Source organism: Podarcis tiliguerta (genome assembly GCF_965153285.1).
Source record: "Podarcis tiliguerta genome assembly, chromosome: 7".
Classification (NCBI taxonomy): Eukaryota; Metazoa; Chordata; class Lepidosauria; order Squamata; family Lacertidae; genus Podarcis; species Podarcis tiliguerta.
Window position 1 is genome coordinate 82,471,534 of NC_139540.1, and position 22,728 is coordinate 82,494,261.

The 22,728-nt window shown below is 47.1% G+C and overlaps 1 protein-coding gene across 12 annotated transcripts in view; it reads right to left on the reverse strand.

The window, feature by feature from the left end:
• ENOX1 (ecto-NOX disulfide-thiol exchanger 1) overlaps positions 1-22,728 on the reverse strand; it is a 296,456-nt gene that overhangs the window by 146,345 nt on the left and 127,383 nt on the right. For all 12 annotated transcript variants that reach the window (XM_083448710.1, XM_083448712.1, XM_083448711.1 and 9 more), the window contains one exon: positions 538-623. The gene's annotated coding sequence lies outside the window, so the exon portion shown is untranslated. The remainder of the gene's footprint in view (positions 1-537; positions 624-22,728) is intronic.

The following is a 22,728-nucleotide window of genomic DNA, read 5'->3' on the forward strand; positions in this document are numbered from 1 at the left end:
GTGTATACTCCTCCTTTGTGATTTCCCCTTTCTTCCATTTCTTATACATGCCCTTATTAAATCTCAGCTCATCTGTAAGCTCCTTATGCAGCCACACCGGTTAACACTGCAGACCCGAGTTAGGTTTCTTAGGCTGCATAAATTCCTTATTTCCCTCCTTTCCTCCCTACACACAACCTGCTTTGAAGTACCGTATTTTTTGCTCTATAAGACTCACTTTTTCCCTCCTAAAAAGTAAGGGGAAATGTGTGTGCGTCTTATGGAGCGAATGCAGGCTGCGCAGCTATCCCAGAAGCCAGAACAGCAAGAGGGATTGCTGCTTTCACTGCGCAGCGATCCCTCTTGCTGTTCTGGCTTCTAAGATTCAGAATATTTCTTTTGTTTTGTTTTCCTCCTCCAAAAACTAAGTGCGTCTTGTGGTCTGGTGCGTCTTATAGAGCGAAAAATACGGTAATTCCTCTTGTTCTTTATTACTCTCTTCCCTTGCCTGCAGGGGCTGTTCCATGGAATGTTCCAGAAACATTACACGGTACCTACCTACTCAGATTTCTTCCTTTTGGCCGTGAAAACCTCTGGGCATTCTTTTGGGACGAGTGCAGTCTTTGGATTTGCAATTGCAGCATCTATGGGAAAAGAAAAAGATACAAATGTTAGGTTTGTTGGGAAAATCCTAAATCCTTCTCTTTAAAGCAGGCACAGGCAAACCCGGCCCTCCAGATGTTTTGGAACTACAACTTCCATCATCCCTGAACACTGGTCCTGTTAGCTAGGGATCATGGGAGTTGTAGTCCCAAAACATCTGGAGGGCCGAGTTAGCCTATGCCTGCTTTAAAGCTATCCTTGATCTGGGTTGTATAATCTTAACTATACAGAGGCAAAGAAAACATTCTACAATAAGCATTTAAAGAGCTAACTGTGAAAGAAATGTCTCAGTTTCCTGCTGAGTTGAAGAGGAAAATCTAAGGAGACTTGTCATGAATAACTGCTTTCCGGTGTCGTCCTGTGTGGGTGGTTGCTCTACGTACCTCAAAATAAAGAATAAAATGGGTGAATGCTGAAGAGGTTTCAAAACATGGGTTCATCTACTTCCTCTGTCTCCCCCCAAAAGGGTGCCCGACTGCTGCTGTGCTTCACCCTATTATTATCGTCAGTATGACTGATGTGGAACAGAATGTCCCCATTTCATCTGAGGAATGTCGGAGGTTATGGATAATGTCACCAGACATTGCCACGGTTCAATAAACCAAGAGGGTTAAATGGAAAAGTGGAAAAGGTAAATCTAAAAGTAATTCACTTGAGTAGCACCTTAGCGGCGGTCGAGTGAAGAGTGAGTAGAACTGTGCTTGTGTTCAAAATGGGCCTTTAAAAACCTGTGCTGCCTTCCGCCTCTCTTTATCTAAGGGCTGCCTAATTTCTCTTTACTCCTGTTCTCCACTTAGCAGAGTTGTATCGCCTAAGGACAGAGGCTAGTAAAAGCTTGCTGCAGTAAATGTGCATGGAAGATCAGTCATGAAACTTGCAAGCATCTCATCTGAATGCCTATAAGCTCTTCCCAAAATCCAAGTTACCAGATACAGACAGAGATGGCTTACGAAACCCAGATATCCTTAGCAGCCTTTTTTCTCCCCTCCCCTGGCCATTTCTCTTAAACATCTAGTCTGGCTACTGGGGAACTCGAACACTCGTATGGTTGGCCTAATAAGGATATTGCCCTAATATGGATTTTTCTTCCTTTAGAGCTACTTATACCCTTTTTCTTTGCTTTATGAATACTAGCTGAGCCCTCAAACAAATTAAGGCCCGGGGGCAGAGAGGGAGGGGGGAGACTCAATAATGCTAGTGAAACTGAGGCTGAAATTAACATTCTGTACATGCAATCGGGGGTTGCTTCTTTGCTTTTTTGCAAGGAAGAGGACAGTCTTCAAGGAAATAACAGAACCTTACGACCTTAAAACACATCTTGTATGTTATTCTGGCTAATAAAAGACTGTTATATAAACATTCTCAGCCTCTGCCTTGAATATCTTGTGCTGCATTGTACATTAACAGTACTTAATGAATTCATATAATGGGCTTTGGAGACTGTTAGCATCTGATCAGTACGACTGCTGCAATAATCTACTTAAGCCAATTTTATAGCCATAGAATGGTAGTGTTGGAAGGGATCTCAAAGGTCATTTAGTCCAACCCCCTGCAATGCAGGAATCTCAACTGAAGCATCCCTGACAGGTGGCCATCTCACCTCTGCTTAAAAACCTCCAAGGAAGGAGAGTCCATCACCTCCCAAGAGAGACTAATCCACTGTTGAACAGCTCCTATTGTCAGAAAGTACATCCTAGTATTTAGTCAGAATCTCTTTTCTTGTATGTTGGATCCATTGGTTCGGGTCCTACCATCCAGAGCAGGAGAAGACAAGCTTGCTCCATCATCCATGAGACACCCCTTTCGTTATTTGAAGATGGCTACCCTATCTACTCCCGGTGGGACACGGGTGGCGCTGTGGGTAAAACCTCAGCGCCTAGGACTTGCCAATCGCATGGTCGGCGGTTCGAATCCCCGCGGCAGGGTGCGCTCCCGTCGTTCGGTCCCAGCGCCTGCCAACCTAGCAGTTCGAAAGCACCTTTGGGTGCAAGTAGATAAATAGGGACCGCTTACCAGCGGGAAGGTAAACGGCGTTCCGTGTGCTGCGCTGGCTCGCCAGATGCAGCTTGTCACGCTGGCCATGTGACCCGGAAGTGTCTCTGGTCAGCGCTGGCCCTTGGCCTCTCGAGTGAGATGGGCGCACAACCCTAGAGTCTGTCAAGACTGGCCCGTACGGGCAGGGGTATCTTTACCTTACCCTATCTACTCTCAATCTCCTCTTCTCTAGGCTAAGCATATGCAGCGCCCTCAACTGTTCCTGATGAGGCTTAGATTCCAGACCCTTGATCATCTTGGTTGCCCTCCTCTGCACATGTTCCAGCTTGTCAATATCCTTCTCTTAAATTGAGGCGCCCAGAACTGGACACAGTACTCCAGGTGTGGTCTGACCAAGACAGAATAGAGCGGTACCATTCCTTCCCTTGATTTGGACACTACACTTCTATTGATGAGGCCTAGATCAGCACTAACTTTTTTGCTAATGCTTTTCCGATCACAAGGTCGGCGGTTCAAATCCCCACAACAGGGTGAGCTCCTGTTGCTCGGTCCCTGCTCCTGCCAACCTAGCAGTTCGAAAGCACATCAAAGTGCAAGTAGATAAATAGGTACAGCTCTGGCGGGAAGGTAAACGGTGTTTCTGTGTGCTGCTCTGGTTCGCCAGAAGCAGATTAGTCATGCTGGCCACATGACCCAGAAGCTGGACGCCGGCTCCCTCGATCAATAAAGCGAGAGGAGCGTCACAACCCCAGAGTCGTCCGTGACTGGACCTAATGGTCAAGGGTTCCTTTCCTTTACCTTTTTCCATCACACTGTTGATTCATGCTAAGCTGGTGGCCTACTAACACCCCTAGATAATTTTCACATGTACTATTATTATTAAGCCAAGGGACGCGGGTGGCGCTGTGGGTAAAAGCCTCAGCGCCTAGGGCTTGCCGATCATCAGGTCGGCGGTTCAAATCCCCGTGGCGGGGTGCGCTCCCATTGTTCGGTCCCAGCGCCTGCCAACCTAGCAGTTCGAAAGCACTCCCGGGTGCAAGTAGATAAATAGGGACCGCTTATTAGCAGGAAGGTAAACGGCGTTTCCGTGTGCGGCTCTGGCTCGCCAGAGCAGCGATGTCACGCTAGCCACGTGACCCGGAAGTGTCTCCGGACAGCGCTGGCCCCCGGCCTCTTGAGTGAGATGGGCGCACAACCCTAGAGTCTGTCAAGACTGGCCCGTACGGGCAGGGGTACCTTTACCTTTACCTTATTATTAAGCCAGGAGTCCCACATCTGTGCAGCTGGTCTTTCCTTACTAAGTGTGGATCCTGACATTTGTGCCTACTAAAATTCATTTTGCTAGTTTTGGGTAAGTTCTCCAATCTATTAAGGTCAACGTGAATCCCAATTATGTCTTCCATGGCATTGGCTTCCCCTCCCAGTTTGGTGTCATCTGCAAATTGGATGAGCACCCCCTCACTTCCTTAAGCCAGGTCGTTTATAAAGACGTCGAACAGCAACAGACCCAGGTCAGAACCCTGCAGCACCCCACCTGTCTGATTTGCCAGGATGACGAGGAACCATTAATGAGCTCTCTTTGGGTCCAGCCATTCAACCAGTTACAAATCCATCTAACAGCTGCGTCATCCATCCCACATTTTACATCCTCCTCCACAAGAATATCATGGGAAATTTGTCAAAACCCTTACTGGAATCAGCATTCCCCTGATCCACCAAACTTGTTACTCTATCAAAAAAGAAAAAAGAAAAGAAAGAAATATGACTTGTCTGGCATGACTGCTTTTGAGAAATGCATTCTGGGACTTAATAGTAACAGCATCCTTTTCTAGGTGCTCACAGACCAGTTGTTCCACTATCTGTTTTAGGACCTTTCCTGGATCATGAAGACATTTCAGAATGGAAATCAACTTCCTACTGGCCCTCTTGTGACAGATATATTTATTTAAATTTGCCATATATTATTAATTAATAATATACAGCAACAACACAGTATTGTGGGTGGGTGGGCCAAAATATTTCATCAGTATTTAATGCGAGTATTTAATGGTGTCCCAGGACCATCTTGTTTCACATTGTTAGATCTGTTGTTGCCACAGTACAGAGCAGTCTATACAAAAATGACTGCTGATTTGACTTTTACTCTGAAACATCAACAGCTGATATACTGTAATTAGCAGTGCTAGGGTTTCCTTCTACATTAGGGTGAAATAAGGCAGGTCACCAGTTAAATAATTTAAGTGTTTGTGAATAATTTTAAGTGGGGAATTTTCAAGGCAAATAAGCGCTAAACAGAATGTTACTCTTTCCCTACAGTTTTCTGAAGTGCATGTTGTCTGAAATGCATGTTGACAGAAATAGTTGCATAGCTTTGACTTCATTAATCATTTCAAAACGTTCCATAGTTCACAGGCACTTTAATTTTCCAATTATTGTACCTGTGGCTCAGCACAGATAAAAGATTACTTACACAATTTGCTCTGTGGGCAGCTTAATGCTCTTGTCACCTTACACTGAGCTGTAAGTGTGCACAACGCAACAGAATGCAGTGGCGTAGCGTGGGTTGTCAGCACCCGGGGCAAGGCAAGTAATTTGCGCCCCCCCCCGCTGCACTGTCCCTCCCCCAGATAGTCCCTCGCTCTCTCTCCGCACCGCACCGCACGCCTGGCACCCTCCCCTCCACAGTGGGCGGCGACCCGGCGGCTCGGATCGGATTCGCACAGCCAGCACTGCAGTGAGAGAGAGTGAGTGAGCCAGGTAGGGGCAGAGAGCTGCGAGCGCCCCCCCCCCCGATGTTGCGCCCGGTGCGGCTGGCCCCCCCTGCACCCCCCACGCTACGCCACTGACAGAATGTCAGATGTTTTCCAAAGATTTTAAGGTCATGTTCGGGAACTTTTAGCAGTTCTCAGTGAACAACTGATAGGTTTCCAAGAGATGGATGAATGAGCAAGGCAAGCTGCCTGAATCCTGCCAAGCATGTATTTTTCCTGTCACGAAGGCCTGAGTGATGCTATGTCTCGTTCTTTCTCACAAAAAGATGCTCTAACTAAGCAAGGAGATGCTATTGCTGCCTCCATCAGCATCTGTGGCAATCACTCTGCTAATCGTCACAACTTGTAAGGTTGCAGTTAAAGGTAAAGGTAAAGTTACCCCTGCCCATACGGGCCAGTCTTGACAGACTAGGGTTGTGCACCCATCTCACTCAAGAGGCTGGGGGCCAGCGCTGTCCAGAGACACTTCCGGGTCACGTGGCCAGCATGACGAAGCTGCATCTGGTGAACCAGCGCAGCACATGGAAACGCCATTTACCTTCCCGCCAGCACCCGAGAGTGCTTTCAAACTGCTAGGTTGGCAGGCGCTGGGACCGAGCAACGGGAGCGCACCCCGCTGTGGGGATTCGAACCACCGACCTTTCGATCGGCAAGCCCTAGGCGCGGAGGCTTTTACCCACAGCGCCACCCGCGTCCCTAAGGTTGCGGTTAGGCATTGGTTAAAAATTGGTTGGTGGAGGGGTAGGGGTTGGCTGTGCCTGCCCCTCCAATGCTGCTGCTGCAAGGGAATTCCGTTAAAGGAATCCAGGGGTTTGCCATGCTTTTGTCCGTATCCCAGCAAGGGGCTAGGGCCGTGCAAGCCCTTGGGAGAACGCAGGGAGGGGTGACGGTAGAGTGCCCAGCCCCATTCTCTCCCCAATATTGTTTTCCCTTACTGCTTTCACTGGAATCTGGAAGTCAGTTCTGTCGCTCGGCAGGGACAGATAGTCGGAACCAGTGCCTAAGCAACCACTCACATTATGTATTTTAATAAAGTTGTGGCCAAAACTATGCCAAAAACCTTAAACAAAAATTCTGTGTGAATTGTGATTTATTTAGGGGGGTGGCTTGGGGACCTCGACACGCAATTCTATTATTCTTTAACAGTCCGTAATACAGGCAAGGCACACACCCAACCACCAATACACACACTGTTTTCGGCCCTGGATGGGGGCAGAATGGGGCAGGCTTATACCAGCCCCACCGACATGCGCAGTGTGTCAGAACGCAACTCCCACGCAAACTAGGAGTTGCCTGTAGTCACGATGGCCTAAATCTATAAATCCTTCTCTTTTGGAGTAGCATATTTATATCTGTGGAGCTTGTCCACAGCAGACACAATAAGCTAATAACCCTGTGGTACAGTGGTGCCTCGCAAGACGAAATTAATTCGTTCCGCGAGTTTTTTCGTAGAGCGAGTTTTTTCGTCTTGCGAAGCACCACGGCGGGGAGGGGTGGGGAGAAGCAGGGCAGCTGCCGCAGCCGGTCCTTGGACTCACCCGCGCCTTGTGGACACCGTGTGACGTGGCTGCTGGAGGGCGGCGGGGCTCAGGAGCGCGACTCTGGCTGCAGCGCTGGCTGCTGGCGGCAACAGCTTCTGAGGGGAGCGCGCGAGGGCGGTGGGCAGCCGGAAGGTCGGAAGGTCGGCCGGAAGGTGGGAGGGAGCCGGAGGAGCCGTCAGCAGGAAGGTGGGAGGGAGCCGGAGGAGCGGGGAAGCGAGCGTGCGTGCGTGCAGTGACCGTCGCCATGACAGAAGAGGCAGGGCTGTTTCGTCTAGCGAAGCAAGCCCTTAGAAAAATCCGTCTTGCGAAGCACCTCAGAAAACGAAAAACCCTTTCGTCTAGCGGGTTTTCCGTCTTCCGAGGCATTCGTCTTGTGGGGTACCACTGTACATAGAACACAAAAGGTCCCATGTTCCCTCTCTGGCATCTCTTGTTAAAAGAAGAAATCATAGCAAAGGCCGTCTAGAGGGCTGCAGTGCTTGGCCACACGCACAATGCTGGGAGTGATAAACCAATTCAGATGGCAGCAGCTCCACATGGCAGCAGCCCCTTTCGCTTGCCATGGCTTGGATTTGAGGACGGATCCATAAAGGGGATCTCCCAACCCCTAGGACTATTTGCATTGCAAAGGCTTAATCATTAAGTCCCGTTTCGAACAACTGCAAATTGCCATGATCATCTTCCACATCAGTAGCTATGACTCGTTCATGCATTTTAAAAAACTGCTTTGGAAAAAGTTCCCATTCAGGAAACATGCTGAACATCTGTTGTCTAGGTATTCATCAGTTCTGTCTGCTCTGCCTTTGGCTAATTGCCTGGGAGTGAAGTTTGAGCATAGCTGGAGATACAAGGGAGCATCGGTATTAGTTGCAAAGACCCTGCTACATATTGAGAAGAAGAAAAGAGAAAAGGTGTTGTCAGGAATAGGGCTTCTCTAACAAACTTTATTTACTGGAGCCTGTTATCTTCTGTTTGCTTACAATCCTCGCTTGTGCAACTGATAGCAGAAAGTGTATTTAATACCTACTCAGTGCTAATATGCTGCAGTATGCATGGCTGCTTAATTTAATTTATCTCTGATTAAGCCTATTATGTTTGAGATCACTTTACAAAAGAGACTTCCTTTTGCCAGCCGTAAGCTTATTTGAATTATAATATAAGTTAATAACGTGTGAAATAACTAGTGATGCCTGCCTCCTAAATGTTAATTTTAGCAAACTACTTCCGAAGTTTGTGCACATATACAGATCATTCATTGCTGTGTACAAAGGATGGTTGTTGGACATAAAACAATGTACATTTCATAAAGGCTGCAAGTGAAGGAAAGTTACTTCCGAACTGAGGCCAAACAGAGACCAGAGATTACAGCCTGCATAGTATGGATCATGCCCACCCAGCCATCATTCTTACTGGCGAGGACTCGAGTGATGCCAACGGAGGCGAGCTGACATTTGCCACACAGAAGGAAGATTGCTGGGGAACCCAGAACCTCTCCATGTGCATTTCACTCAGGTGGCGTCATGGAAGTGACATTGTGCAGTTGGCAAACCAGAGACACACAGGCTCAGAGTTTTGAGTGTCTGGAGGCGGTTGGAGGATGGATGGCGGGTAACAGATTGAGGTTGAATCCTGACAAGACTGAAGTACTGTTTTGGGGGGACAGGAGGTGGGCAGGTGCGGAGGATTCCCTGGTCCTGAATGGGGTAACTGTGCCCCTGAAGGACCAGGTGCGCAGCCTGGGAGTCATTTTGGACTCACAGCTGTCCATGGAGGCACAGGTCAAATCTGTATCCAGGGCAGCTGTTTACCAGCTCCATCTGGTACGTAGGCTGAGACCTTATCTGCCTGCGGACTGTCTCGCCAGAGTGGTGCATGCTCTGGTTATCTCCCGCTTGGACTACTGCAATGCACTCTACGTGGGGCTACCTTTGAAGGTGACCCGGAAACTACAACTAATCCAGAATGCGGCAGCTAGACTGGTGACTGGGAGCGGCCGCCAAGACCATATAACACCGGTCTTGAAAGACCTACATTGGCTCCCAGTACGTTTCCGAGCACAATTCAAAGTGTTGGTGCTGACCTTTAAAGCCCTAAACGGCCTCGGTCCAGTATATCTGAAGGAGCATCTCCACCCCCATCGTTCTGCCCGGACACTGAGGTCCAGCTCCAGCTCTGGCGGTTCCCTCACTGCGAGGGGCCAGGTTACAGGGAACCAGGCAGAGGGCCTTCTCGGTAGTGGCGCCCGCCTTGTGGAACGCCCTCCCATCAGATGTCAAAGCAATAAACAGCTACCTGACATTCAGAAGATATCTGAAGGCAGCCCTGTTCAGGGAAGTTTTTAATATGTGACATTTTAGTGTATTTTTCATCTTTGTTGGAAGCCGCCCAGAGTGGCTGGGGAAACCCAGCCAGATGGACGGGGTACAAATAATAAATTATTATTATTATTATTATTATTATTATTATTATTATTATTATTATTATGACTTCTGAGGTGGTTATGTGTGGATGGTGCACTTGGTGTACCTATCACCATTGCCAAAGAGTTACCGTATTTTTCGCTCCATAAGACGCACTTTTTTCTTCCTAAAAAGTAAGGGGAAATGTCTGTGCGTCTTATGGAGCAAATGTGTGGTCCCTGGAGCTGAATTGCCCACGGGTAAAAAGCAGATCATGCTCTCTCTTTTTTGTGTGAAAGAGGGAAGTGGGTGTTGAAACAGAGCCGCTAATCGGCAAGCGATCAGGGAGGGAGATAAGGGACGCTAGCAATAAAGGAGGCTGCCTGGGAGGGGGGAGGTAAGGACAGCGAAGTTGCAAAGAGAGGAAACAGGAAGACTAAAGCAAGAGGAGAGAAATTAGAAGAAAAGGAGGAGCAAAAAAACTGCCCCAGCTAAGGAAAAGACACTAAGGCAAACAAGAGGGAAGGGAGTGTTGAAAGGAAGCGGCTGGTCGCTAAGCGATCGGGAGAGAGATAAGGGAGATAAAGGAGGCTGCCTGGAAGGGGGGAGGTAAAAGCCCATGGATCCTCAGGATTTTTGCATTGGGTCACCCCAAATTCACCATCAGATCACATAGCACACCCATGGCTACAACCTGCACCAAAAAAATCACACTTCCACTGTTGTGTGGGGCCACAATGGCGCAAAAACATGGTTACAAAGCACGGATCCTCGTGGATCCTCAGGATTTTTGCATTGGGTCACCCCAAATTCACCATCAGATCACATAGCACTTCCATGGCTACAACCTGCACCAAAAAACCACCACACATCTACTGTTTTGTGGGGCCGCAATGGCGCAAAAACGTGGTTACAAAGCACGGATCCTCGTGGATTCTCAGGATTTTTGCATTGGGCTACCCCAAACTCACCGTCAAATCACATATCATGTCTGTGGCCACAGCATGAACCACAAAAATCATACATCCACTGTTTCATTCAGAGTATTCCCCCCCCCCCCTTGTTTTCCTCCTCTAAAAACTAGGTGCATCTTATGGTCAGGTGAGTCTTATGGAGCAAAAAATACGGTATGTGGTGCCACAAGGTCATAAGAACATGAGAATATGGTAAGTGCCCGTTGGATCACGCCCATGTCCCAACCTGTTCTTATGGAAGCCCATGATTTGAGCACAGAGGTGACTGGCACAAACAGAGGCAGAGGCAGACTCTAATCATCCCCTAATGCTGGGATTACAGACGCTTCAGGTTACAGACGCTTCAGGTTACAGACTCCGCTAACCCAGAAATAGTACCTCGGGTTAAGAATGTTGCTTCAGGGTGAAAACAAAAATCGGGCGGCTGCGGCGGGGCAGCAGCAGGAGGCCCCATTAGCTAAAGTGGTGCTTCAGGTTAAGAACAGTTTCAGGTTAAGAATGGACCTCCGGAACGAATTAAGTCCTTAACCCGAGGTACCACTGTACCTGGAAAACTACTTCAGGTTTTCTCTCCACACACACACACCCCAACACAACCACACAAAGATCAACCTTTTCTTTCTGGCTTTGGACAGAGTAAGACTGACATGGAAGGATCAAGAACACCTCTTGCTTGTTGGCATCCAAGAAACCAGCTGGAAGGGGTCCAATACAAAACCACCCAAGAATTTGATGTAAAAACATCAGCAGAGCATCATGCAAACAAGTCAAATGGCTGCAGGTAGTTTCCGTACCCTGGTCTGAACAATAATATGAAAATCCAGTGATCTCCCAGCACATTAGGCAGAGCAATTATTATAATGAGGTAAGTTTAAAAGTCGCACCAAAAATTAATACATACTAATAGGCTGAGTAGGACAACTTTAAGAGAACTCTGTTTGAAGTGCTTCTCAAGTTAGTGCTTATGCACACTTCTTTGTGTAGCGCTGCTTTCTCCAGGGAAAAGAGCTCTTGAGCACTCAGTCGGAACAAACGGCAATGCGGGTTCTCTCCAGATTGATGTTTGCTCCAATTTAGAGCTAAAAAGCGGGGTTTCCCTGGGAAAGGAGTGGGGTAAGGGGGAAAACTGCTTAGAGTCGTGCCCAGAAAGTGTGGGTCAAGCGGAAAACCACATGGACCCATAGTTTCTAGGATTGGAAGTGTAAACGAGCCGTATGTTCTCTCATTACTTTAGAACTTCTATTTCCCTGTGTACAATTGTTGTTGTTGTTGTTGTTTGTTGTTTAGTCGTATCCGACTCTTTGTGACCCCATGGACCAAAGAACGCCAGGTACTCCTGTCTTCCACTGCCTCCTGCAGTTTAGTCAAACTCATGTTAGTAGCTTCGAGAACACTGTCCAACCATCTCCTCCTCTGCCGTCCCCTTCTCCTTGTGCCCTCCATCTTTCCCCACATCAGGGTCTTTTCCAGGGAGTCTTCTCTTCTCATGAGGTGGCCAAAGTATTGGAGCCTCAGCTTCACGATCTGTCCTTCCAGTGAGCACTCAGGGCTGATTTCCTTCAGAATGGAGAGGTTTGTTCTTCTTGTGTACAATTATAGGGGCTGAAACCATGAGAAATATCAATGTGGAAACAGTGGGGGGTGTGGATGTGGGTGTTTGAGCACAGAGAAATGGGCTTTTGTTTCTCCTTGCTTCCATTGCCCCCCCCCCATGATGCAGATTTAATTTGCACAAGTGTTGCCAAATACTTCAAGGGCCATTGCTTCCAGTCATCCTCTATAGTTGCAGTCCAGATGTCACACAAATATTTTCCCCCAGACTTAAATCTCAGCATGCAATGAAGCAGAAGTGGAGCTTCTGTGGCCTATCGGACATTGTGGGTTGTATATCCCAATACTCCTGGCCATTGACCCTGCTGGCTGGGGCTGAGGGGAGTTTAGAGACCAAGAACATAGGAAGGGCCGTCGTTTTACCTCCACTGCACTACAGCATTCATGGTGTAGGTTCTGGCAGCCAACATTACCTCCTGCACAACTACGGCTGTTGGCCAAAAGAAGGAGGTGCTTGTGGCTTATTCTTAGGTCGAAGAAGAAGAAGAAGAAGAAGGGGAGGAGTAGTTTGGATTTGATATCCCGCCTTTCACTCCCCTTCAGGAGTCTCAAAGCGGCTAACATTCTCCTTTCCCTTCCTCCCCCACAACAAACACTCTGTGAGGTGAGTGGGGCTGAGAGACTTCAAAGAAGTGTGACTGGCCCAAGGTCACCCAGCAGCTGTATGTGGAGGAGCGGAGACACGAACCCGATTCCCCAGACTATGAGACTACCGCTCTTAACCACTACACCACACCACCACAAGAGGACCAAGCCCCCTTGTTGCTTTTCCCACCTTCTGGGAAATGAAATTGTCAGTGGGGCAATAGAGAAATTTCATTCTTGGCAGAAGTGTGACTGGCCCAAGGTCACCCAGCAGCTGCATGTGGAGGAGCAGGGAATCGAACCCAGTTCACCAGATTACGAGTCCACTGCTCTTAACCACTACACCACACTGGCTCTCACCCACACTTGCAATGTGGGTGACCTTTGAAAAGTGCTGCAGAGTCAGGCGGACTCTGCAAAGGGGCCAGCTGGATTTCACACGGCTTCATAAATCAACCAAAGCTGCCCTAAGCTTTTCACCTGAGCATTATTTTCTTCTTTACAATAAATAAAGGTAAAGGGACCCCTGACCATTAGGTCCAGTCTTGACCGACTCTGGGGTTGCGGCGCTCATCTTGCTTTATTGGCCGAGGGAGTGCGGAGTACAGCTTCCAGGTCATGTGGCCAGCATGACTAAGTCACTTCTGGCGAACCAGAGCAGCTCACGGAAACGCCGTTTACCTTCCCGCCGGAGTGGTACCCATTTATCTACTTGCACTTTGACATGCTTTCGAACTGCTAGGTTGGCAGGAGCAGAGACAGAGCAACGGGAGCTCACCCCATCGCGGGGATTCGAACTGCTGACCTTCTGATCAGCAAGTCCTAGGTTCTGTGGTTTAACCCACAGCGCCACCCACATCCCTTTCACAATAAATAATGATCTCTTATTACCCTCCTTGTCCATCTAGTCTCATATGCTAAACTATGGACTGTTTACAAACGTGCGGCTTTCCACCCACATTCTAGATCATGTTCCACTTAGGACTACTGCAGCCTTCCCCGTTCAGTGAGAACGCAAACACCTTTTGACATCAATTTATGGAACAGCCCCTCTGGCTGGGAATGATCATTCTAGAGCATTATCACATATGCAGGATACAGGAAGAGATTACCATATGTCTATTTCACTGATAGGGACTTCGACTGAGCAGTAAAAGCAACAGAAAGCACTTGGTCTTTCTCAGTTTTGCAGTCTCTGAGGATTAAGTGAATACTACACAGTGGTGAGCCCAGAACATTAAAGTTGCTACAGGGAGTGAGAGTGAATTTCACCAACTCTTGGAGGTAAGAAAACTGGAAGAGACCCCTCCCCACCTGACGTTTAACAGCTATGAAAGTGCCTGTCTCTTACGTAAGACATTTTGAATATTCTGGCTGTATCAGGGAATTAAATGGCCAGGTTTGGAAATGCATGGGCTTCAAATATCTTCTCCAGCTAAAGCTATTAAGTAAAGTAAAGGTAAAGGCACCCCTGCCCGTACGGGCCAGTCTTGACAGACTCTAGGGTTGTGCGCCCATCTCACTCAAAGAGGCCGGGGGCCAGCGCTGTCCGAAGACACTTCCGGGTCACGTGGCCAGCGTGACATCGCTGCTCTGGCGAGCCAGAGCCGCACACGGAAACGCCGTTTACCTTCCCGCTGGTAAGCGGTCCCTATTTATCTACTTGCACCCAGGGGTGCTTTCGAACTGCTAGGTTGGCAGGTGCTGGGACTGAACAGCGGGAGCGCACCCCGCCGCGGGGATTCGAACCGCCGACCTTTCGATCGGCAAGCCCTAGGCGCTGAGGCTTTTACCCACAGCGCCACCCGCGTCCCTATAAAGTAAACTTTAATAGTAAAGCAAAACCACATCCCTTTGGTGAGAGTATTGGCAAAATCTGAGAGGAGGGACACTAGCTGGTTCTAACATAACAAATCCTCACACCCTTAGTCCAGTACCGGCAGTTGTAATTCACGGTGTTATAACTGCAATAAATGTGCTCTTTGCGGGTCTCTCTTCCATGAAAGCCCACAGGCTGCTGCCTAATGCAGAACACATCTTCTAATGCAATTAAGTCATTTGGAGTATGTTACATGTACATTGGCAGACAGGGAAGAAAAAGGCAAACGATTAAATAAATGGAGAATACTTTCAATTATTACACTTGGCCGAGAAAACATGCCCTATTTTCAGTGCAGATGGAATATCTGATGTGTGACATTTCACCAAAACTTCTTTGCAACGCTGACTGGGAAACAACCAAAGCATTTTTTCACTTGGTAATTGATTTTTCATTCCACCACTCGTCTGAGACTTCAAGTTCCACCCCTGTTTAGCTGTTGAATAATGAGAGTGGAAGAGTCACCCGATTACAAATGACAATCCTCTAGAACTCTCAGAATTTGAACCAGCCTCATCTGGAGATTCCTCCAACCATGCAAATTTTGAAAGTAAAATATAAGTAAGCTGAACACAATATTCAAATTTAATCACCTTATTTCAGTGAGAATACAGGCAAAAATTGAGGACGAGGGTGCAAGCTGGTTTGAATCCTGACAAGACAGAAGTACTGTTTTTAGGGGACAGGGGGCGGGCGGGTGTGGAGGACTCCCTGGTCTGGATGGGGTAACTGTGCCCCTGAAGGAGCAGGTGCGCAGTCTGGGAGTCATTTTGGACTTACAGCTGTCCATGGAGGCGCAGGTCATTACTGTGTCCAGGGCAGCTGTCTACCAGCTCCATCTGGTACGCAGGCTGAGACCCTACCTGCCCACAGACTGTCTCGCTAGAGTGGTGCATGCTCTGGTTATCTCCCGCTTGGACTACTGCAATGCACTCTACATGGGGCTACCTTTGAAGGTGACCCGGAAACTACAACTAATCCAGAATGCGGCAGCCAGACTGGTGACTGGGGGCGCCCGCCGAGACCACATAACACTGGTCTTGAAAGGCCTACATTGGCTCCTAGTATGTTTCCAAGCACATTTGAAAGTGTTGGTGCTAACCTTTAAAGCCCTAAACGGCCTCGGTCCAGGATACCTGAAGGAGTGTCTCCACCCCCATCGTTCTACTGAGGTCCCGTGCCGAGAGCCTTCTGGCAGTTCCCTCACTGCGAGAAGCAAAACTACAGGGACCCAAGCAGAGGGCCTTCTCGGTGGTGGCGCCCGCCCTGTGGAACACCCTCCCATCAGATGTCAAAGAGAACAACGACCAGACTTTTAGAAGACCTCTGAAGGCAGCCCTGTTTAGGGAAGCTTTTAATGTGTAACATTTTAATGTATTTTAAATCTTTGTTGGTAGCCGCCCAGAGTGGCTGGGGAGACTCAGCCAGATGGGTGGGGTACAAATAAATTATTATTATTATTATTATTATTATTATTATTATTATTATTTCTTTATAGACACTTGGCAGTAACTCATCATAGATGCAATGGTAGCAGCTTTTAAACTGCATTCTACGGAATAATTTCAATGATATGAAATAATGAACAAAATCCACATCTTCTATCTGCACTGCAGTTTGAACAGAAATAAACAGCTGTGAAGGACAGACTTGTGTCACTAAGAGGCAGGATTCAAAATACATAGGAATTCGTTCATTTTTCCCCCAAAATATAGTCCGGCCACCACATGGTCTGAGGGACGGTGGACCGGACCATGGCTGAAAAAGGTTGCTGATCCCTGGTTTACTGAAACACCTCCCTCCCCATTACACACTGAAAGTGTGTTTGATGGTACTCCCCTGTTATGGAGAACTGTGCAGACACAGTTGCGTCTTCACATGATCTAACAGGTGGGCAGCATGACATGTGCAGATGGCAGAAGGCAGGGCAAACCTCAGCTTCTCCGTGCATTCCTTCAATGCTTTGTCAGAGTTGACCCTCATCCATCATGTCCTTGCTACAAGCAAAAGCCACTGTAGTTTGACTTAGAATCATAGAATCACAGAGTTGGAAGAGACCACAAGGGCCATCGAGTCCAACCCCCTGCCAAGCAGGAAACACCATCAGAGCACTCCTGACATATGGTTGTCAAGCCTCTGCTTAAAGACCTCCAAAGAAGGAGACTCCACCACACTCCTTGGCAGCAAATTCCACTGTCGAACAGCTCTTACTGTCAGGAAGTTCTTCCTAATGTTTAGGTGGAATCTTCTTGTAGTTTGGATCCATTGCTCCGTGTCCGCTTCTCTGGAGCAGCAGAAAACAACCTTTCTCCCTCCTCTATGTGACATCCTTTTATATATTTGAACATGGCTATCATATCCCCCCTTAACCTCCTCTTCTCCAGGCTAAACATGCCCAGCTCCCTTAGCCGTTCCTCATAAGGCATTGCTCCAGTAGTTCAGATGTAGTGGGAGTATTGCCAAGTATTGCTCTGTGAGTCTTATATTTTTGCCAGATAAAGAAGGAACGCTGTGTGTGTCAACAGAGTCTTGATGGGTCTTTGGGAAAAACCTAAACAGAGTTCAAGATAAGAGAGAATGTGCATTTATATTTCTTTCACTAGGGCTTTATAATGAGACACTGCAGATACAGTTGTACCTAAGGTTTCTTTGGGTTGCTTAAACATTTACTCGCTTTTATGCTAATCTAAATTCTTTTTCATCACAGAATAAGTTTAACTGCTTTAGGCAGCAATCCTCTAAATTCTTACTCAGGAATAGTTCCCTTTGACTTCCTTTTGAAGGAAAAGGTTTGAGGATTGTCACAATATCAGCTCTATCACACTGCTTTGCATTAGAAATAGGGGGAAAGACACTGGGGAGCTTTTTTTGATTCACAAATTCAGTTTCCAGGCCTTTGTCAGAATAACTCCTTTGAAGTGAACAAAACTCCCAATCCTTTTTATGTTAAATTTAAGTAGGAAGCGTGCTTAAGAATGCTTATTATGTTGCAGCTGTAGGTTCTATATAACTGATTGATAGAAAGAATGGAGATGCAGAACTGCTAAAATACATGTTTTTAAAGTGTGAATGAATCGCCCTAGACACTGTCCCAAACTGGCCTTCTAGTTTGTGGGAGAGCCTTATGGGAGAATGGTAGGATCCTGCCCCTTCTGTCTCCACAGGAGACCACCCATCCCTTGAAAGTACAGTGGTGCCCCGCAAGACGAATGCCTCGCAAGACGGAAAACCCGCTAGACGAAAGGGTTTTCCGTTTTTCGATGCGCTTCGCAGGACGAATTTCTCTATGGGCTTGCTTCACAAGACGAAAATGTCTTGCGGTTCTTGCGATTTTTTTTTCGCTCCCCACCCCCTTTTTCTAAGGCACTAAGCTGCTAATAGCCTTTTAGCAGCTAATCCGCTAATCCCTTAAGCCTTTAATAACCGCTAATAGCTGCTAAGGGACACAGGTGGCGCTGTGGGTAAAACCTCAGTGCCTAGGACTTGTTGATCGTCAGGTCGGGAGTTCGAATCCCCGCGGCGGAGTGAGCTCCCGTCATTCAGTCCCAGCTCCTGCCCACCTAGCAGTTCGAAAGCACTCTTAAGTGCAAGTAGATAAATAGGGACCGCTTTATAACGGGAAGGTAAACGGCGTTTCCGTGTGCTGTGCTGGTGCTGGCTCGCCAGAGCAGCTTCGTCACGCTGGCCACGTGACCCGGAAGTGTTTCCGGACAGCGCTGGCCCCTGGCCTCTTAAGTGAGATGGGCGCGCAACCCTAGAGTCGGACACAACTGGCCCACACGGGCAGGGGTACCTTTACCTTTAATAGCCGCTAAACCGCTGATAGTGCTAATCGGGTTGCTTCGCAAGACGAAAAAAACGCTAGACGAAGAGACTTGCGGAACGGATTCTTTTCGTCTTGCGAGGCACCACTGTAGTTAAGTATAGGCAACCGATTTACGCATGTCCAATTGACGTGGGATCACGCACATGTGCACTGAGGCGAGCCAGAAGTGGCTGGAAAAGGGGGTGGGACAGGTGTGGTGGTAAGGGGGGGGGCAAAATGGGGTGTGACAGGGCAGAGTGGGCTTGTGAATGTGCAGGGGTCAGGAACAAATTGGCCATTGCCTTTACTTAAATGTTTGTGTGATGGACTACATGGAATTGGCGGAAATGACTGGCAGAATCCGAGACCAGGGAGAAGAGTTGGTGGAAGAAGATTGGAAAAAAATTAAAGTATATTTACAGAAATATTGCAAAATTAACGAATGTTAGAAGAATGCTGGAACGAAGTTATATGGTTTTAGCAAAAATGTTATAAAGAATTAAGCAAAAACTGATTGTTAATGGGCCAAAGTGGAAAATTTAAGGTTAGATTGTGTTAAGATAAATTATAGAACAAAAAATTGAGAAAGATGGAAAGGATTTGCTGAAATAGCTAATTGAACTAGAATACAAAAAAGGGAGGTGTGAGGAGGTCGATGAAACAAGTAAATGAAAGGTAAGATATGGAAATATTAGATGTGTTTTTAAATGTTTTTGTTTTTCTTGTTGTTTTGCTGTATTGTTTTTTGTTTTTGTTTTTATTTTCGATGTATTGTAAGGTATTGTTTTGTTCTGTTAAACTTTTTATTGTTTCTTTCTTCTTTTTTCTGTAACTATTAAACCTCTAATAAATATTATTAAAAAAAAATACTTAAATGTTTGTGTCTGGTTGATTGATTGATTGATTGCACTTATACGCCACTTTCCATTCACATGAATCCCAAAGCAACTTAAAAACAATAACCTGACAAAACACCACAAGTACAGCATAGATCATATAATATAATTAACTAAACATCAATAAAATAATTGCATTCTATGAAACACTATTAGCAAACCAGCAACTAAAAAAATAGGCTATACATCACAATAACAGCGCAAGTCCTACAATATAATTAACAAATCATCAATAAAAAAATTATAATCTATAAAACAATATTAGCAACATAACATCTAAAACTAAGCTAAACACTGTTCTCTCTCTTGCACACTCAAACACACTCATCCCTCCCTCCCAACAACTCATAATCTTTCATTCCATTCAGGTATACATGCGCGTCCATCCCTCAGGAGGACAGTGATCTAGTAGAAATATCTCCAAGAGAGGTGTACTTTAACTTATTAGTTATTAAGTTAAACCTGTTTCCCATCCTTCTGACAAGACATGTTCAAGGCAGCCAGTGGCGTAGCGTGGGTTGTCAGCACCCGGGGAAAGGCAAGTAATTTGCGCCCCCTAACCCGGGGCAAGGCAAGTAATTTGCGCCGCCCCCCCGCTGCACTGTCCCTCCCCCAGATAGTCCCTCGCTCTCTCTCCGCACCGCACCGCACGCCTGGCATCCTCCCCTCCACAGTGGGCGGCGACCCGGTGGCTCGGATCGGATTCGCACAGCCAGCACTGCAGTGAGAGAGAGTGAGTGAGCCAGGTAGGGGCAGAGAGCTGAGAGTGCAAGCGCCCCCCCCCCAGATGTTGCGCCCGGTGTGGCCGGCCCCCCCTGCACCCCCCCCCCACTACGACACTGAAGGCAGCCGCCAGCAATCGCAGAAATATAGCAAAATAAACCAATCTCCATATCCATATCCTATAGAGCCATGGAACTATAAACATTTTGTCTAGCAGAAAAGATGTGTGTTTTCTTCACCTTTTTATATTTAGTGGAGAGTAAATTGTTCACGTTTCTTAAGGGTCGGGGGGAAATGGAGAGTTTTAAATAACAAGGAGGTTTTAGGTTATACGGTGTGTTTTCAAACATGTGTTTAAACATTTAAACGTTACTAGCAGCATGGGGGTGATGGGGCCTTACTCTGTGATTAAGTCTTCCAAATTTGAGGAGTAATGTCCTCTGGACTGGAAGGACTTGGAGTGGACAGCAGTGACCCTTCCAGGGGGTCCCTTTAATCCAGGGGTTGTCAACCTGGTCACTACTGCCCACTACTGGGCATTTCAGGATTCTAGGTGGGCAGTAGGGGGTTCTACGGCACAAGCTGAATCTTCCTTCCATTGAGCGCTGGTGGGCAGTAAGGAAATTTGACCATCAAGAAAGATGCATTAGTGGGCGGTAGGTATAAAAAGGTTGACTACCCCTGCTTTAGGGACGCGGGTGGGTTAAAGCCTCAGTGTCAGTGCCTAGGGCTTGCTGATCGAAAGGTCGGCGGTTCGAATCCCTGCGGCGGGGTGCGCTCCTGCTGTTCGGTCCCAGCGCCTGCCAACCTAGCAGTTCGAAAGCACCCCTGGGTGCAAGTAGATAAATAGGGACCGCTTACTGGCGGGAAGGTAAACGGCATTTCCGTGTGCGGCTCTGGCTCGCCAGAGCAGCGATGTCACGCTGGCCACGTGACCTGGAAGTGTCTTCGGACAGCGCTGGCCCTCGGCCTCTTTGAGTGAGATGGGCGCACAACCCTAGAGTCTGTCAAGACTGGCCCGTACGGGCAGGGGTACCTTTACCTTTACCTTTCTTTACCCCTGCTTTAGTCAGTGCCCTATTCTGTGCTTGAGTGTGAGTCAAGGTCAGGGAACGTGACGGTCCCGGCAGATTCTTAAAGCACACACTGCTCCCATATTCCACATGATTCGTGTTTCTGTGTGTGGTGAAAAACCTGGGAAGTGTGGTTCTTCAAAAATCTGGGGAATCTGAAAGAGCATTCCTTTATTTCTGAAATAATTTCATTCAACCATTTTACTCAGGGGTCAGCAAACTTTTTCAGAAGGGGGCCGGTCCACTATCCCTCAGACCTTGTGGGGGGCCAGACTCTATATTTTTCTTGAGGGGGGGGATGAATTCCTATGCCCCACAAATAACCCAGAGATGCATTTTAAATAAAAACACACATTGTACTCATGTAAAAACACACTGATTCCCGGCCCATCCGCAGGCCAGATTTAGAAGGCGATTGGGTCGGATCCAGCCCCTGGGCCTTAGGTTGCCTACCCCTGCAGTAAACCTTGTGAGGCGGCAGCTGTGATTGTGTTGTGCCTCTGGGAGGCCCTAGGAAACCCCGCTTGCACGAAACATGGTCTGGCTGGTGGCAGGAACCAGAAAGATGAAAGGAGGCTATGGGAATTATGGTTATATAATAGATGGATAAAGGTAAAAGATGCAGTTAACTTAAACATGGAACCCACAGAGGGAGGGAGGGAGGTCTGAAGGTTCAAAAGAACCTTGTATTCTCAGGGAGAAGAGTCGATGGAAGAAGATTGGAAAAAATTTAAAGTATATTTACAGAAATACTGCAAAATTAATGAATGTTAGAAGAATACTGGAATGAAGTAATAAGATTTTAGCAGAAATGTTATAAAGATTTAAGTAAAAACTGATTGTTAATGGGTTAAAGTGGAAAATCTAAAGTTAGATTGTGTTAAGATAAATTATAGAACAAAAAATTGAGAAAGAGGGAAAGGATTTGCTGAATTAGCTAAATTGAACTAGAATACAAAAAAGGGAGGTGTGAGGAAGTCGAGGAAACAAGTAAATGAAAGATAAAGATATGGAAAGTGGATGTGTTTTTAAATGTTTTTGTTTTTTCTTGTTGTTTTGATGTATTGTTTTTTCTTGATGTACTGTTTGTTAATTTTTTATTTTATTTTTTTCTCTCATATTTTTTCCCCTGTAACTATAAAACCACTAATAAATATTATTATAAAAAAAGAACCTTGTATTCTAATGTTTGAAATGGTTTTGTTTTAGATGTATAAAATTATCAAAAACCCAATAAAAAATTATTGAAAAAGTAGAAATGCTGAGAGGGAGGTACGACCTTGATTAGGAATCAGGAAGAGGAAAACAGAGAGAAGCAGGAGAGGAACTGCTGGGATGAGCAACACAGGGGAATAGAGATGGTGAGAAAGGTGAGGAGAAACGGGATCTGAAGGTGGAAGAAATAGGATTTGAAGGAGGAAGCACGCAGTAAGGTAAAGGTAAAGGGACCCCTGACCATTAGGTCCAGTCGTGATCAACTCTGGGGTTGCGGCACTCATCTTGCTTTATTGGCCGAGGGAGCAGGCGTTTGACCGCAGACAGCTTCTGGGTCATGTGGCCAGCATGACTAAGCCGCTTCTGGCGAACCAGAGCAGCGCACGGAAACGCCATTTACCTTCCCGCCGGAGCGGTACCTATTTATCTACTTGCACTTTGAAGTGCTTTCGAACTGCTAGGTTGGCAAGAGCAGGGACCGAGCAACGGGAGCTCACCCCATCGCAGGGATTCGAACCACCAACCTTCTGATCGGCACGTCCTAGGCTCTGTGGTTTAACCCACAGCACCACCCGCAGTGCTTGGGGGTAATAATAATGGGACTACAGAGTCAGAGTCT